General features: G+C 39.6%; 1 protein-coding gene across 1 annotated transcript in view; it reads right to left on the minus strand.

Moving 5' to 3' along the window:
• The window catches only part of adarb1b (adenosine deaminase RNA specific B1b), a 131684-nt gene extending 121885 nt beyond the window's left edge, over positions 1-9799 (minus strand). The window contains exon 1 of the mRNA XM_085373956.1: positions 9563-9799. The gene's annotated coding sequence lies outside the window, so the exon portion shown is untranslated. The remainder of the gene's footprint in view (positions 1-9562) is intronic.
• Between the last annotated feature and the right edge of the window lie 8082 nt (positions 9800-17881).

Below are 17881 nucleotides of genomic sequence, written 5' to 3' on the forward strand. Positions count from 1 at the left end.
TAGCCCTTTCTTCTGTTTTCACTGAGAACTCATCTCCAGCGAATGCAGAAAGAGGTTATAAAACACCTTTGAAAAGGTGCAGGCTCTCCTCGTGTTCAACTGTCGCCATCTGTGCACACTCACAACATACCCAACGCCTCACCTTTAAAGGTTACTGTTTTCCCTAACGTGAGACTAATGTACATCATGCACACACAAGTGTCTTGCTTAATGTTTGCTATATGAACAACGGCCATAACCTGTAACTTTCTCTCTTCACAATCTGGTGACAGGGCTGATGGAGCAGCATCGATGTTGCACACTTCAGGCAAGCACATTATGTCTCGGCTATACAAACCAGGGTCGTGCTGCTTCCTTTGCAAAAACCCTTACCAAGTATCCATATCATGTCATTCTCCAAGATGACAGCTTGTTGTCTTTTCCCTCAGTACACGCTCATCCATGGACTAAAGAATCCGACACAAACAAATCCTCCATTTAGGCTTCTGTTTCTGACGGAAAGGTCTAAGATTACTTTGGCACAACTTCTGTGTTTGCGTGGCCTAGTTTAGTAATTTGATGTAGGTCCACAGTGGATTAAGGCATGGAGAAAAAAACTGTCTTTGGCATCCTTGGCAATGTGTTTACTTTTTTAAAGTGTTGAACTGAAATCGAAAACAACCCAACGTTTCACACAGAATTACACTGTATGTGTGAAAGCAAGAGGGCATGTGTGAGCATGCATGCCACAGGAGTTGCACCTGTGCTTTATTTTTATTGCTTAAATAAATAAAACCACATTCTCTGAGACAACGTGCAAAGGAGAAAAATCGGTTGCCTCTCCAGCTAGTGTCTTAATGTGTGGATGGATTTCAGCTCCACCGTCGTGACAGTAGTCCCCGTTGTGCTCTGCAGCCTCTGCACCTCTCTATCTGCAGTGGGTTCTGGTTAGAGCACCCAAAGGTCTGCAAAAACCCAAAGCAACAACTACTGTATTTTTCTGACCATAGGAGACACCGGATTATAAGGCGCATTAAGTGAAACAAAACAGTCATATAAGTCAAACATTACTCAACCCATTCTTCTTGCATTGATTCATTAATGTTGAATTCTCTCGCAGCTGCTCTATTCCCATGTTGTTGGGAATAGAGCATGTTGTTAGGAACCCTTAAGTTAACTTTTATTGAGTGGAAAAAAGTTAACGATGAAGAGATGAGTGTTCATTTGACTTTGGGACCTGAAGAAGATGGAGTTTTGGACCCAGATTACTCCGCGAGGCTCCGGACTACGGCAGCCGTAATGCTCCGACAATCCATGAAGTGGTGCGGCTTTGTAGCTTACCAAAGTCGTACTACAACATTTTTGAGCGCCGTGTACCACATTAAATCGGTTCGACGCTAGTAAGCACAACCAGAATTCATACACTGTCGATTTTTGAGAAAATTAAAGGATTTTAAGGGCGCCTTATACTGCAGAAAATATGGTATTGTTCCCAGCCACAGTTCAAGATGTTAGATACGAGTCTCTCCAGCAGCTAACCGACACTGACGACTGCCACAACGGCATCCTGACTGCAGGCCTGTAGGAGATACCAATGTGACCGTTATAGTCGACACTCTCACTGCATATCCATGTTAGTAGTTGAATAATAATATTCATAAGTTAACTGTACACAGCGAGCAATGGTAGGAATTCAGACCGACTGAATTAACGTCTGACAGTCAGGGCTGATGCCTGTTTTTTTCTGGGACTATTACATTTCAAAGGAGTGTGACGAATCAAGCGAGGTAAAATCCCAGTGATTATGCCCCAATCAGTGAAACATTGGTAGGTGTGTCATTGTTTCCAAAAGTCTCCATTTCTCTGGAAACATTTGGAGACTATTAATCCAGAAAGCCCCGGAGTTTTCAAAAAATGGTCAGCATTTCCAAAACCCAGCTTTTGGAGTTCTAAAATGCCAGAGTAGTGTGGATGGCATAAGTTATGCATTTAAAAAACATACTAGTGTGGACATGGCCTGGAGGCAGATTTTTGCTCTGTAAAAAAAAAAAGGATATACACACTCCCTCACCCAGCATCCATAACCTGTCCCAGCACATTATTCCAACATCAGATAGGAGCGGCTTGTGCAACTTTGCATTTGCATCCTTTTTACAGTGTAATTAACCGGTCTTGTGGACAGCAAGGCACATCTTTCTTCATTTGTTAACTAGTTATGTTGTTTTTATTGAGTACAACATTAAGTGAGATCATCAACATCTCAATTATCTCTACTTTTCAACATGTTTCTGCCCCTCCCTTCCTCTCTCTGTCATGACAGAGAACTTTCCCCGTGGAACGACTATAAGCACGTCTAATTTGTAATGTGGTTGGGTCGGCATGTCCTGAGAACGAGTTCTAAAAGAGACCATGCAATGACCCATATTCCCCAAGTGATGAAGAAATGCTGAAAACACATAACACTACAAGGTGACACGGGTGAAAGCGTCTACACCTGCAGGTTTGTTTTTCTTTTTTATGCAAAGTGCACTTTGCATGGCGTGCCTTGTACATCAAGGAAAACTGCAAAGCCAACACTTTGTAGTGACAAAGCAGCAGGACAGAACATGAACTGGGGGTTTTGGGGTATTGTCAGCAAATCCAGCAATGCATCAAAAAGGCTTTTGGTATTTATGCTACAACTTTTCCTACGCATTGGCATTATTATGTAAAAACTTGAAACCATATCTGGTCCTAAATTTAGCTTGAGCAAAAAGTCCTACGATGTGACAAGAGCAGAAAGACTTCCAGACTGCATTGTTAAACCTTCATTATATCTGTGCAACATACCATAGATTAATTTATACCCTTGAACCTGTCATCTCCAGTGTTTCAGTTTGTAATTCAAATTAATAACAGAAACCACAACTATCTAACACTGCAACAAAGATCTTTACACTAATACCAGCCAGTTCGTGCCTTCTCTTCTCTACTGTAAGCTCAAAGAACAGTAGCCCTTAGCAAACATTATCGTATAGAAGCATGTTTTACACAGACTGATTAATTGATTGAACTCTCCCCTTGCGTGCAATTAAGTCAAAAATCGATTGCAATTCTAATTTGAACTGGACGGGGAACAAATGCATTTCTGACAGCTGCAGTGAAACGTGAAACATCAAGGTCATCTGTGGCCTCATTATTTTGTAGCAAAGATGTGAAACTGACATGGACTGCATGGTACGCAGGCTGTGCTCATGCTCGTGATTTTCAAGCCGAAGAGGACAAAGCGCTTTACAAAGCCTTTCAATCACCCACACATCCACAGACATTACTGTCACTGCAGAATTCGCACAAACCAACAACAGATCCACACATGACCACAGCAGAATTATTAGCGATTTTCTGCCCTGCTACACTGCTGAAACATCGGGGTGCATGACAGCTGGTCAAATAGCTTTAAAATAAGGACGACTGCACCGCAGAAGAGACCAGTTTACGTAAAGCTCAAAAACGATGGTAGATTTTTACAACGTTAGCCATAAATAATGTGGTGACAATAATTTCGAAACAACTCTTTCTTATTACTGCTTAATAGGAATTATATAAAACATCTTGGATTGAAGTTTCGCTACGTAAAGCACTCATTCAATAAAGTTGTTCCAGTCTAAGGCTACGTTCACACTGCAGGTCTTAATGCTCAATTCCGATTTTTTGATCAAATCCGATTTTTTTGTCTCCTCGTTCACACTACAAATAAAATGCGACAGCAAACGCGCTCTAGTGTGAACGCTCAAAGCGGCCCGCATGCGCAAAAGAAGATGTCACACACAACGCGCTCTGTTTAGACCAAGAACAAACAGTATTGTTTGACTGATGGCCGTTAATATAAAGACTTCGGACTTTACGTTTCCCAATTTTTGCTTTAAGTTATTTTGTTATTTACATAATAATGTAAATAACCTAATAATGATCCTTATTGCTGTTTTAGAGGAGCGCTGCTTCAAAGGATAGCTGCAGATTTCTGTCAGAATCTGCAGATTATACAGAACAAATAAAATGTTTACGTTGTCTTCCCAACAGTTTCACTGACATCTACACTGGATGGCCAGGAAGCGTTCGCGATGTCTTCTCGGGCGCTGATAATTGGCTTCAGTCTTGTGTCGGTGACGTAAAAGGCGGATTTAATGCGACTTGACCGTTCAAACAGCAGTCGCTTTCTAAAACATCGGATATGTATCGGATTCAGTACCACATACGAAAGTGACCCAGATCGGATTTGAAAATATCGGATTTGCGCCGTTCACACTGTCATAGCATGATCGGATATGGGTCGCATAGGGTCAAAAAAATCGGATTTGATGCGCTTTCGCCTGCAGTGTGAACGTAGCCTTACTGTGCTCCTCTCGTGGCAACAATTAGCAACATTCACTGATTTGAGGAAACATTGTAAGAAAGAAATCACACTTTTCAAACCCAAAACAGAAACCGTGATTTGTTTTTCAATGCATTTTTATATTGATTTCTTTTAAAAGGCTAAAATCAATTTAGCCGTTGACCCCAAAGCAGTGGACTGTTTCTGTGCTGGCCAGCGCCTCTGTCTGATACTGAAATGATGCCACGGTGAACAAAACAAAAACCACTAAGAAAAATAAAATGACAGAACTCACAACCCTTTTTATTTTCCAGAATAAACAGTCTCAGTTTGAACATTTCATCTTATCTTTGTACTACTTTTAATAAATTATCGAGTTTCCATTCTCCTGCTATTTACATCTCACACAGTGCTCCAGCATTTGTTGGAGATGTGTTTGTAAACCTGTTTTGTACTCGTAATTCACTTCTGAAAAGGTAAAAACAACACAATGTGAACTTTTATCTCTGTGGTTACATCATATGTGTAGCTTTGAGTGTCAATAGAAACGTCAATTTTATTTATGCAGCACATTTCCTCACATGTAAACTCAATGTGTTTAACACAGGAGACAAAAACATACAGTGGTCAGTAATGGCTGGGCAGTAAGCCTTGACAAGCTGTACATGAATGCATGTACATTATTTTTCTGTATGCAAACTATTGTCATTCTCAAGTTTATGATGTGTATCGAGTGATACTCTGTTTAGAAGTTATTACACAGGCTGTTGCATGCAAGCATAAATGCTGTAATTACAGTACAGCTTAATTATTGCATTCAGTTCCATTTTCCAGATTGCAGTTCTGAGAAATTCCTGCACTTTTCTATAAATGTTGCATTTGTTTGAGCTTGATTTAAATAGTTTCACCATGTCAGGCCTGCAGAACTTGGACTTCTGTACTGTAAATACAGTCAGATAGTCATATCCTTCTGCTCACTCAGAGGCAAACACATCTTTAATCTCAGCTCAGTATCATATCTTTCTCTTAAAACTCAAAACGAGAAGAAGAATTTTACTCATATTTGGTCAAAACAGGAACGAGACAAAGGTGTTGAGTCTGCAAAGTGTCGCACAAGAGCCCGACGGGCTGACGAGACTGACAGGCTGACGCAACACTCTGAAATACTAGCTGCTGTTTACTTTAATCAATAACTAAGTGAGGCAGAAGAAAACAGGATGCCTGGTGTTTTTCAGGAAAAGTGCACAGGACAAAAGATGCAGAGCTTACCAGAAGCTGCTTGATAAGCAGTACCGGGGAAGTCTAGAGCGTTCTACTCCATCGAGAAATGTGTTCGTTTCAAACCGCTCACCAAAAATATGTGAAAACAATATATAATCGCACTACGAGGAACCCCCCCTCCCCTCCCTGTGTAATTGCAACAGTTATCAGGAGAACAGTTGATGTCCCTGCACACCATTCTTACAGCAAGTCTAGGGTGAAATGTGTTTTTGCAGCACTAACCCAGTCCTGCTGGGGAAAGCAAACATATTCGGGAAGGCATGCAGAGCGATTCCATTTCATCCAACCTGCGTATTCAAATACTTTGCTTCAAAATAGCCACTCATCATTCAAGCAGGTACTCCTCTTGCCAGTGAGACAATGCGGCCAAGTTTGGTGTTTGGCAGTGGCTCATTTGGTCTCCGAACATCAGAATTCCTGACACTGTGGCAGGAGCTGAAAAACACCAAAACAGCGTGAACGTAAAGCTCACATTCAGCACTTTCTCAGCAACGCTGCACTGGGTCCCTGTGGTTTTCTTCAAATGTGTATTCTCATCAGTGCCCATTAGCCTGCAAATCCTAAAGAAATGCTTTCTCTTTTTTTAGAGTCTTATCCGCATAATGGGCACTGGTGCGTTCACCGGGGTCCGTACGCCAGTGTCCAGAAGGCAGGGAACATATGGATCGCTGACAGAAGCTTGCTATGCCCACACGGGGCTGTGTGAAGGTGATGGGTAGCCGTTCTGTTGCCTCTGGGTTTGCATTACAGGAGCATGAAAGGAGAGCACGCTGACAGCCAGCAACAAATTATTAGTGTGAGTAGCAGCAGCCTCTGTTCTCCTGCTGCTGCTTCTGCTGCTGCATGGGTTCACTCATACAGCAGCATGCAGCATTCCTGCAGCTCACACACAGTTAGCCATGCGGTCAGCAGCACCCGGTCTGAGCTGTTTTTTACTCAAAACTTGTCACCTCAGCAAAGGGAGCAGTACTGCAGCACTTTTTTTTATGAAACATGTAGTGAGGCTTAGTGTAGTGTTGCTGGGAGTATTTGCTAAGGTAGCCCTGACAGGCTTCCGTTTTAGCTGACTACTGCAGCTGGATTTTGCAAAAACCTCACTTACTCACTTTAACACAGCAAATCAGCAAAGTGGCTTGCCTCACAGAGCTGCAAACAGATGCCATGTAATCATTTAAATGAAAACAAGTGTTTGTCAGCAGCATGCTTCTCCTGCATTGCTGTTCTGTGAAATAATCCCACTTGTGCTGCACTGGTAAAAAGGAAATTGTGAGTCATTTAAGCCAGATCTCACAAATCACCACTACTATACCTTTAGGAATGGAAAACATGTTTGCTTTATATGAATGAACATGACCGCAAACCATACACACACTCAGACGGTCTTTGATTGCCATGGTGACGGTATGAAAACAAGCACGCACGCAAACAACCGTTCGGGGGTACTCGTGTATCGCCACATGTCAGAATAGCCTCTTACTGCCTTTGCTGACACTTTGTTGACAGTTACAACAGAGTCCACTTAAAGTTTGCATGAAAAATGTGCCTTCGGGGCAAACTCGCAGAACTGCAGACCAAACCTTTTTTCAAACGGCAAAGTGATGTTAATGGAAACTAAAGGTTTATACTGGTGGTACAAGATAAGTGCAATCCTATAACTCCTAAAAATCAGCAATGTTTCAATTATCCATCTGGCTCTAATCAACTTTAAACAGTGAAGCCACGTAAATAGTGCAGCTCAAAGTGCAAAGAGAATTTCAGCACAAGAAATTTCTAACAATTCCTACCTGAAAAAGACACTGAGACAGCTCTGTATTACTGGCATAATCTCAATGTCATGTGAAGACGTCTAAGGCTTCTTTCACTTGTGAAAACAAGATGCACAATTTTTGGAAACATGTTACCAAGTTTTGTTTGGAATTATACAATTCAGTGGCCGACTGTACAAGGCAGCTTGACTTTTGTAGAATAACTGAATCTGAAAGGCGCCTCACACTTGCTCTGTCCCGTAAGAATGTATGTTCCAGTATTATCTAGATACAGGCTGTGCGATGCACTGATGCCATCTCTCTCTGCACATCACAAGTCTAACTGCCTCTCTGTCAATACTAATTAAGTGGTCTTAAATGAGCAATAAGATGAAAAAGACAGGTGGACAAGAGACAAAAAAGAGAAAAATGCTGCTTAAGGTGCAGTGAGGGGATGGGTCAGTCAAAAACGTGAGCTTTAAAGCAAATGTTTTGGCAGTTTTCTGGTGTGGAGTGTTCAGGTGTGTCATCAGAATGACACAATCTTTCTAGGAGAGGCAAATATAACCCAAATTCAGACGGTGCAGTGAAGGGCAAAAAACCCAAGAGCTACATCACAGACTCTACAGGCCTCAGTTAATATGTAAAATGTTAAAGTTCATAACAGTACAGTTAGAAAAAGACTAAACAGGTACAACTGATTTATAAGTGTTGCCAGGAGAAAGAGTTCATCTCTATAAAAAAGCATGGCAGGACAGCTTAGGTTTGCAAAGTTGCTTCTGAACAAACCACATCCTTTGGATAGATGACAGCAACGTGGAGATGTGTGGCCATAATACGCAGCACCATGTTTGGTAATAAACACACATCCCATACCAACTGCCAAGCACGGTGGTGGAGGGGTCATGATTTGTACCACTGCTGCCGCAGAACTTGGGCACCTCGCCGTCACTGAATCGACCAAAACTTCCTCTGTATACCAAAGTATTCTAGAGTCAAACATCCGACAGATAAAGCTTTGCCAAAATTGAGGCATCAAACACTGTAACGATCCCTCACACATCAGGAAAATCTATGTCTGAGAAAGCCCAGACCTCAGCCTGATTGAAATGCTGTGGCAGGATCTTTAGAGAGCGTCCCATAAATAAATGCCCAGAAACTTTTTCATGTTTTCTTCTTTTTCACATGAATTTAATTACATTATTGTAGCTTTTTTTCAGTTTTGGAGATTTTTTGTGCACTTTTGCTGAACTTTAAAGGTGATAATTTGCATATATGAGCTACCTTTAAGGTCAAACGGCTCACTGTTCTGTGTCGTTGACCTTGTATAACTACATGTTTGAGGATTGAGGCATTTTGTTTTTGGAAGCTGGGTCCTCTCCTCCCACATAAACATAAAGCAGGCAAACAAAAAGCTACTAAACTGGCACTTGTAAACGCAGGTCATGAAATGTAAAAATTCATTTTTAATATCAGGTTAATAACAGCAATAGCATGATTAATTATTGCTGCTGATAACTTATGATTACACACTTTCTCTCCACATCCCTTCAGTCGTATTAGAAGTAATTCACTTGCAGTAACAGACACGCTGTATAAAGTGCATTATTTTGAGCACAGTAAAGGTTTAGTGTGAAAAAAACAAACAGTCCACGGGGGTTTGTGAACAGAGTGGCCTGAGATGAAGTCAAATTCTTGGCCTGAATCCTTATTACAGTCCGCCTCTGATACAGTTATAACACTTTTATACATAAATGACTTCTACAAGACAGCAAGCCTGAAAGGAGGCGGCTTCACCGTGCACGGTGAGTGGATTGTGTTGCATGTTTTTCTCGTGGACAGCAGCGAATCTAAAATCACACCTGCATAACGTAACAGCCCAGCGTGCTGCAGCAGGCACAGGCTTTGTAGTACGATATCACTGTTAATTGTGCATGATGCAGTCTCCTGAGCAGACCTTCACAGGCACTGACAGGGTAAAGCTGATAACAGCAGTAACAGCAAGGTGAATTTAAAAGGCTTACGCGTTTATTTAAAAGCGACATATCCTGGCTAATTATTCATGTAATTCTGACCGGTGAGCCCTAACGTCTGCGCTGCTCCGGAGGATTACCAGCCTAATATTATATAAACACAACCGGAACCCAAATCACATTAGCATGTTTCATCCACTGCAGACCCAAAATAACACAGAACGGATACTTACTGATGGCCTCAACGGGAAGCCGTGAATTCAGGATACGTTTATATCTCGTCCGCCACTTCAAACCCCAAACGCAGATGCCTCGTCTTCCTCCGTGTCGTCGCCGCTGTGGAAGAAAAACGAGCACAGGCTGAAGAGAGCGGCTGTACGGTCGCATGTACCGCAGTGTTCACAGCCTGCCGTCGGCCTCCTTCTTCTGCTCCGTGTTTCGCCGCGGCTGGGGAAGGAAACGCTGCATTACTGCCGCTGAGCGGTGCGGAGTCGGTGCAGGTCGGTCAGGGATGTCCTACCCCCCTCAGACGTCCGTGAAGTTACCGTAGCAGTAATTAGCTTCCGCTCGGGATTTTCAAAATAAAACACAAAGGCCCGCAATGAACCCATCTTTCATAAACATCGTATTTAAAAAACACACACACACATAGCGAGAAGGTCAAAGACATAACGCTCAGTAACTGTTGACTTTAAAAGCGTTTAACATGATATTTAGTTTGAAATCTAGTTTGCACAAAGCTCCTACAGGGGTGTTTTATGCATACTGTTATGCAAATATCTGAAATATTATTTTTATTCTTGGACTAGAGTTTCAAAATTCACGATAATTATTATTTACCTTATACTGGACCTTGGTGCAGCAGCTACTTATTTCATTCACTGTCAGATGCAAGCAGTTTTAGACATCACACCACACCACCCACAACCATACATAGATAAATAATAAAGATATCGAAACTTTTAAACATTGTTTTTGTTATCTGTTATATTGACCACTGACATCGTAACTTAGTTTGAAATCTAGTGTGAATAAAGCACTTAAAAACAAATCAGTTATGCAAATATCCAAGTTCATATTTTGTTCTTGGACTGTACTGGAATAAGTTTGCATGTTTCAGTATTCAAGATAACTTTATACTGGACCTCAACCATTGTACACACAAGCATTGTACACACAACAGTACCCACTCTCTAATATAACACAATAGACAGATAAATAATAAAAATGATTGAAAATTAAACAATATTCCTGTTATTTATCTAATAAATTCTTGATTTATGAAGTTGTCATATATAAACAATAATACTGAATACCTATTATTTTCTAAAATTAATAAAAGAAAATTAATGAAATGTGCATTTAGCTGAGTCGAAATCACAGTCGTTGGGCTCATTTGTCTGACGTCATTATTTTAAATTACTGCGTTATGTTTCTGATATCCTCTGAAAAATTTCAACTTTTATGTCCACTTTAAATGTACATTTAAAAAAAGAAATTCTAGTGTTTTAATAATAGTTTAAAAATAATCCTTCCAATAAATAACTTAAGGTGAGAGTAATTGCGTTAAAAGACACATCAAGCGAAGCTGAACTAGGGCTGGCTTGTACTTTCATGTAATAGGGTTTTGTACCACAACATGGTCCAGCGAGCAATGTCAGCTATAATATACCAGCAAGCCATTAAAAAACACATTCATATTTACATTATCACGCTGGAGAAGGCACAGCCTCTTCAAGACATAAGGAAGAGCCAAAAGAAAGTGTTACAAAATGGTCAGACATGTTATGCTACTGAAAAGAGTTACATCATTGTATTGAAACATGTGCAAACATGCATGGGAATACAACATACAAGTATAAAAAAATACACAGAGTTTGTGCAATTCTAATGAGCTTCACAGTCAATATTTGCTATGTCCACCTTTCTTCTTCAGTTTAGTTTGAACTCTTTTATAATTTCTGTAAGTAGTATTCTAGAATCATTCTTTAGGCCTCTTAATTATTGATTCTCTGTGTATATTCTTTAATAATTAGAGTCTTAGTTATTTGTTCCAGTTTTTGATTATAGTTTATGAGCTTTGTTCTTAGTTCTAAATTTATATCCTTCGGGTTTCTTATTATTGTAATTTCTGTGCGGTTCTTTTTCGTGCTTGATACCTTTGTAATCTGGTTTTCTGTAGGAGTTTTACATTTATATTTTGATCTATTTTTTATCACAATATTTTGCTAATATTTAAATCTTGTTTTAGACTAGCATTCTGTGTGTCTTTTTAAGTCTCTGTCAGTTACTTCCTGTTTTATTTTGGTAGTCTTTTCCAACATGTGTCTTGTATTTAATTTTACTTCCTTTGTTCCATTTCATTCCTTTATTCATTTCAGCCTTGTGTTTTTACCCTGGTGTATCCCATCTACCTACAGTAGGCCTTCTTTTGTCCTCCACATGTGCAATTCCCACATTTTTTTTAATTTGACAACACACTGCATAATATCGGTTATGTCTGTCTTGATGTTTTTTACCCTCCCCTTTCCCTTTATCTTCACTTAATGGACTTTTCTTGTTGTATGTTTATCTAGTGGCTGTGCACTGATTACATATGGCAGGCAAACACTTTTAAATCTTCGCTCTTTCCATTCATTTCGGGCCGACCCCTGCTGGAGTGTGGGCAGTGCTAATCTACCACAACTGGATTCGTCTTTCGGCTTCTCCTACCTACCACTCTCTAATCTCCACAAGAAATGCTACAGGAAGCGGGGAAGAAGGAGTGGCCGTCGCGTCAGTCTCAGGGCCTTCCTCAGAGCCAGAATTACGGACCATGTACATGCTAACCTGGACACTCCATCATTTTCTCCTTGCTGGATTTACCCGGTTGATCCTCAAGCCTCCTATGCCCGTTCTGCTACACGCTTTCCTGCTCGGATTTGGATAATGTCACGCCGACGGGGAGTTTGTTGAAGCAATCTAAGCACTCTACGTCATGCTTCTAGTACCCTGGCCACAGATGGCACTGCTTAATGTCAGGTCGCTGGTATTTAAATGACTTCTTCTCTACTAGCGGCCTTGATGGTTTATTCCTTACGGAAACCTGGATTCGCCCTGGTGAGCCCATCCCTTTCTCTGAACTTCTTCCTTTGGACTGTGCCTTTTTTTGTTCACCGAGGCTTTCTGGTAGGGGAGGTGGTTTAGCTTCGGTTTTTAAAAACGTATATAATGTTCGGCAACTTTCCTCACCTAACTTTGCTAGTTTTGAAGCTCAGTTATTGGAGATGACTGATTCCACAACCCCTCAGTGTGTGTTGGTCTATCGACCGCCCAAATATAACAAAAGTTTTATCTCGGACTTTGCCAACTTCCTGGGTTCCGTTCTTTTTAAATATGACTCTGTTCTTATTCTTGGTGATTTTAACATACACATCTGTTGTACGGATGACCTGCTTGCTAAAGACTTTCTTGCTTTAATGGACTCTTTTAACCTCCTTTAGTGGGTAAATGAACCAACCCACGTTAAAGGCCATATTTTGGACTTGGTCTTTACGTATGGCCTGGATATCTGTATTAAGAATATAAATGACGCTGGGATTTCTGACCATTTCCCAGTTTCTTTTGATATTGGTTTATCTGCCCCTGGATCTCAGTCTGGAGCTCTTTCTCGTCCACTACGTGTACTCAGCTCTGAAGCTGTGTCAAAGTTTGCTGTGTCTTTTTTGGATTTGGCATTTATGATTCCTGACTGCTGCTCAGTTCGCTTATCTGATGGTTATGCTAATATTTTGTTATCATTATTTTCATCTACCCCTGATTTGGCTGTACCTAACTACTGTTCTCTCTGCTTGGTTGATGGTTATGCTAATATTCTGTTATCTTTTTGTTCTTCTATTCTTGATTCTGTTGCTCCCATCAAAATGAAGCGCTCTAGAACCTACTCTCATTGCTGGCTAAATGATATTATGCGTGCTTTACGCTGTGTTTGTCGCCGTGATGAGAGAAGGTGGAAAAAAGATAAACTTCAGGTTTCTTATGATATGTTACGGACCAGCCGCTCAAGTTTTCAAACTGCTGCTAGAATGGCTAAGGCATCTTTTCTTTCCAAAGCCATTGTGGCTAATGGTCACAACCCCCGTGTGCTATTTAAAATTCTTAAATCTGTTGTTAATCCCTGTTCTGATATGTCCTTGCCATATTCACAAGCTCTTTGTGAGCGTTTTCAAATTCTTTTTTTAAACAATTTTCATGGTTTTATAATTGATACGTGCCAGGTCCTTTTCTCTTTTCCCTCCCATCTCATTTTTCCTATCTTATTTTGTCAAGCACCTTGGTATACCCTTGGTTTTTTAGTTTGCTTTATAAATAAAGTTTATTATTATTATTATTATTATTATTATTATATAAAAAAATGATGGGTGGCTCAAGACTTGTCCCTGTGCAAAAGTCAATAAGACTTTATGCATTATACCCACACTTCAGCAATTTGCAGATGATTTTTTTGCAATAATTTATCTACAAACGTCTTTATTTATACAGCACCAAATCACAACAACAGTCGCCTCATGGGGTTGAAAAAAAATCAGAAAGCTCACACTGAAGAAAATGAAGTATGGTGAATATGATTCACCTCAAAGAAATAAAGTATGGATTTCTAACCAGAAGCAATATAATCTTGCACTCTGAATTTAAAATGAAAGTAGCAAAAATTGCTTACAGAAGCTCATAAAAGTTAAGTCAAATTTAGTTAACAAACAAAACCTGATTTCTTGATAAACACAACTCGTTTGCTGTGGTAAATGTTATTTTAATGAGAAGTATTAATCTAACTCCTGGCCGAGTCTCGGGAGAGTAAAGAGTGTCTCTAACTTCCAGCAACTGCAAAAAAGTAGCTTACAGCACCTGAACTGCATGACAGCACTAATTTAACACAAAACAAACAAAACACCAAACTCCAAACAACCTGCACCGCAGAGTTACACAACGATGGCACGATGAGGTAAGATGCTCACATGAATGTATTGAAAGCAGATGCAGTGCTGCTTAACTGGAGCACAGAAAGTGTTGAACATGGAAATGAGTCTCTGTCTTCACTGTTCAGTTCTGCTGCCACTGCCGCCAAGTGCTTGCTCATACAGTACATCCATGTTACATAGTAGAGTCTTTACTTTACAATATAAAGTGAACCAAGTGCCGGCTGCAAACCTTATGAGGGGGCTGTACATGTTAATGGGCATATAAACACATTCTTAGTTAGCGTATTGTCTGTCTTGTCTTAATGTTGGTTTATGTTGGTTTATAATGGAGCACTGTAACAAAAAAAATAATTTCCCCCAGGGATCAATAAAGTATTCTGATTCTGATTCTGATTCTGAAAAGGAGGAAAAAACTCACAAAGGAGAGTGGAGTGTAATGACCAAGGGGCCAGTGAAAGAAAAGCAGTTTTCAGCCCCATGCGTGCAGTTGTTTTACATATTGCCCAAAGGGCATGTCCACACGTACTGCTGATGCTGCAGGAACCAGCCTGTTGATTCATTTTACTCACTCATCCTTCACATTTGCACTGGCTCTGTAATGTGCCCCTAATATTCTGATTTTAATCAGGTTAAAAGCTCAAATAGAATATAAATGTTCCATATAAACACCCAGCTCAAAATAAACAGACTAAGTACAATTTCATTCTGGGCTGGTTTAAACGTTTTGTTTTTTTTTACTTTGAGTTGAAAAATGTGATGCCATCACAAAGCGGTGCGTGACCGAGCTGGTGACCAGCATGAGCTGTGTATGCTGCTGAGGCCCATGTTTGTAAAATGAATAAAGTGTTGAATTCCCAGTGTCAATAATCCAGTCCATTAAACAACACCAAACAAGAGTCAATAGCAGAATAAGCTGTTTGGCATTGGCAGAGAAGATTTGTGATTTTTTTTTCTTCAACCTACATACGCAGCTCTGCCGCTCAACCACAAATACATTTTCCTTATAACTGTGGCACCATTTAAGGGAGACCAAACAGGCTTCTTGGCAATAAGATTTATTGTCAAGTAGCCTTGTTACAACAAAGAAATTATTAACCAAACACAAACTTCCTTTCTTTTTGTGCTAAGTTTAAACCTGATCGCTTTCAAGATAGATTCACCCAGTGAATGACCTCTGTCAGTGTAAATATGTGTAAATATATGCATATTCAGTGATCATTTGGAGTTATACATAATAATGACCTATAATTCTGCTCTGAATGGTTTAGGACCAAAATACATCAGTGACCTCCTGACTCAGTATGAACCTTCCAGATCCCTCAGGTCATCTGGATCCGGTCTTTTATCAGTTCCCAGAGTCAGAACCAGACACGGAGAAGCTGCATTCAGCTTTTATGCTCCTTATATCTGGAACAAACTCCCAGAAAGCCTCAGATCAGCTGAAACACTCAGTTTATTTAAATCCAGGTTGAAGACTCACCTATTCTCAGCTGCATTTGAATAAAGCACCAAATCCACACTTTTAAGCTTAAATTTCAAAACTTACACTAACTACTGATCTTATCTATTTCTGATTTTATCTGTTTTGATTTTATATACTGTTTTGTTTGTTTGTTTGTTTGTTTGTTAAGTGGGTTTAGAGCTCTGGGTAGCTCCCCAGCTGGGTCTAGACTGGGTCTAGAGAGTATTTTAAATTCAGGGAATTTAAAATAGAAAGTAGCTCGTCCACAGGAGGACTGGTAGCTCCCCTTACGATAAGGGTTCAGATCGCGCGAACAGGTGTGAAATGTGTGTGTTTAGTTAGTTTGTTTTAATCAATTTTAAATCATGCTTTTTATTTGTTTTTGTTTCTAATGTCTCTGTAAAGCACTTTGAATCACCTTGTTGTTGAATTGTGCTATACAAATAAACTTGCCTTGCCTTGCCTGAACAAAGAGGTGTGAAACACTAACATCAGCCAACGGATCCCGTCCACCATAATTTTCTTCCCACTGAAATAAACTTAAAGTGGGCTCTGTGACGTAACACTAAATCCTCAGACGTCAAAATATCTTAAAAGGCACAAAGGCAGAACTGTTTCCAGAAAAATGAGTTCCAGTCAAATACATCGGTGTGCACCAGACCGCATTAAATGATTTGCACGGCTGATTTCTATAACTGATTCCAATCAAAATTCAAATGAATGTTAATAACTGTGCACTAACATGTAACACCTTGGTTGAAATATCCTTCACTGCCTAAGTCAATGAATCCTTATGAAAGCATCATCAGATTAGGTGTAAAGAGTCTAAAAATCCCAAGCATTTCTCAGAAGACATCATGCTGACAAACTGGAACATGTCACATTCCCACTATCAGCCAGATTACTTACTTCCCGAAAAGCTTAAAATAAAAGCATATATTTACTGTTATAGTCCACTTTATCTTTCTAGCAGACATTTACTTCTAAGGGATAAACGGTGTCTTTAATTATCTCTATTATAGTCATTGACTCAGGAATATACTTTTATTTATCTGATAACTCACAAAAGTCTCGTTATAAAACCGATTTATTTGACAACTCTGAAACAAAGTCATTAAATATTGTAATTGTTTTATTCAGAGATAAGAGTGGACAACAGAGCAGTAACAAACCTAATATTGTGTCAGCAAATGGAGATAAAAGTGAAAAAGTTAAGGTGAACAATGATGAAGTGAAAAATATAAGAAACCAGACAGCAGTTTGCATCCCGACCCGTAGGAAACAACGCTGATGAATCGTGCTCCATCGTTCTGGTTCTGTAGAAAACATGTTTTGTGACAACTAAAAGAGTTTAAGCAGTCTGAGAGTGCTGAGAGAGAGCTGTAGTTTCACATTTATTTTAACCATCAAAAGTACATTTAGTGGAAAAATATTAAAACCTTCAAACTGTTTAAACTATTGTCAAAATTTTCAGACAACTTGCAATCCATCAAACAATTTTCAAGTTAGTTGTATCATTTTTAGTGGTGATTTCAATATGAGAAAAAACAAAGTCTTCTAATGGTTCAATAAGTGTTAAATGTAAAAAAGATAAAAACTCAGAGAAGAAAGAAAACACTGAACTGAAATATGATCCTTCTCCTGTCGTACAGGAGTGTCCCTTCAAACCTGCAGGAACTCATTCAGAGCTGTGGATAAAACTGCTTCATTCTTCTGGCCGTGTATCACTTTTATAAGATGGTATAATATTAAAGTAGAATGACACTCTGATAGCTCTGCCACATTTAAAAATGTTTGTCTTTGTCATGTGCAGTCTCTACAGTAACTAGTCACTGAATATTTTAAACTGTAATGAGAAGAGAGGCTGTAAACTTTTATTTTGTGTGAATTTACAGCCCTTCTACACACAGATGCTATATAGTAATTAGGCAAGTGAACATCAAAAATACATGTGTTGAAATGGGAGCCACAAGAGATATGCAGATAAATATTAATTTATATCTGCTTAGACTATTACAAAAAAATTTCAGACAACACAAAATTGGAGTTTTCTTAGACCTTTTTCAAAGCACATGATCTTTAACTGTGCATGATTATAAGACTATGAGTTTCCTTACTAAATAACACAAAAA

The sequence above is a fragment of the Diplotaxodon limnothrissa genome, linkage group LG16 (assembly GCF_057381915.1).
Source record: "Diplotaxodon limnothrissa isolate DT_005_m linkage group LG16, D_limnothrissa_male_GT1.1, whole genome shotgun sequence".
Taxonomy (NCBI): Eukaryota; Metazoa; Chordata; class Actinopteri; order Cichliformes; family Cichlidae; genus Diplotaxodon; species Diplotaxodon limnothrissa.